This window comes from Mercenaria mercenaria, chromosome 16, assembly GCF_021730395.1.
Source record: "Mercenaria mercenaria strain notata chromosome 16, MADL_Memer_1, whole genome shotgun sequence".
In the NCBI taxonomy this organism is placed as follows: Eukaryota; Metazoa; Mollusca; class Bivalvia; order Venerida; family Veneridae; genus Mercenaria; species Mercenaria mercenaria.
In genome coordinates this window covers 31,886,408-31,887,012 of record NC_069376.1, presented here as the reverse complement: position 1 = coordinate 31,887,012, position 605 = coordinate 31,886,408, and positions in this window count along the sequence as shown.

The following is a 605-nucleotide window of genomic DNA, read 5'->3' as shown; positions in this document are numbered from 1 at the left end:
CGGGAATTATTTCTGCCACCAGGTAACTAGGTAGCTATCAAGATAATACTAATAAATTCTAAAAAAAAAATATTGTTTGCGTTTTTATGGTGGCACATTTCTTCCACGAGATAGCTAGGTAAACTTTCCAAGAAATTTGTGAATGTTAGTGCTTAAAACTACCACGAGATACTTGGTAGCTATCACGATAACATTCTAAACTTTTCAGAAAAGATGAGCATTTTTTCTGAAAACATTATCGTAATAAATTATTGTTATCAATATATGCTTTTTATTTCCAGGAAACTTTAGGATATTGAGATAAAGTTTTCAGAAAAGTTGGAAATATCAAGATATAGAGGATATCTGTTTACTTTGAGCGAATATGGAATAAATCTCACTGAGATGTGAGAAAATTTCAAATATTTTCATGAGCGCGTAGCGCGAAAATATGAAAATTTTCTCACAATGAGATGAGATATTCTATATTCAAGAAAAACAAACAAATTTTCTTTTTATTTTATGCTTAATTACGTTGAGATATGCATTTTGCAACATTTTTTATATCTCAGCGCAGGAAACAGACACGCGTAAACGAACATGACGTCAGACGTGTTGTGACGTTA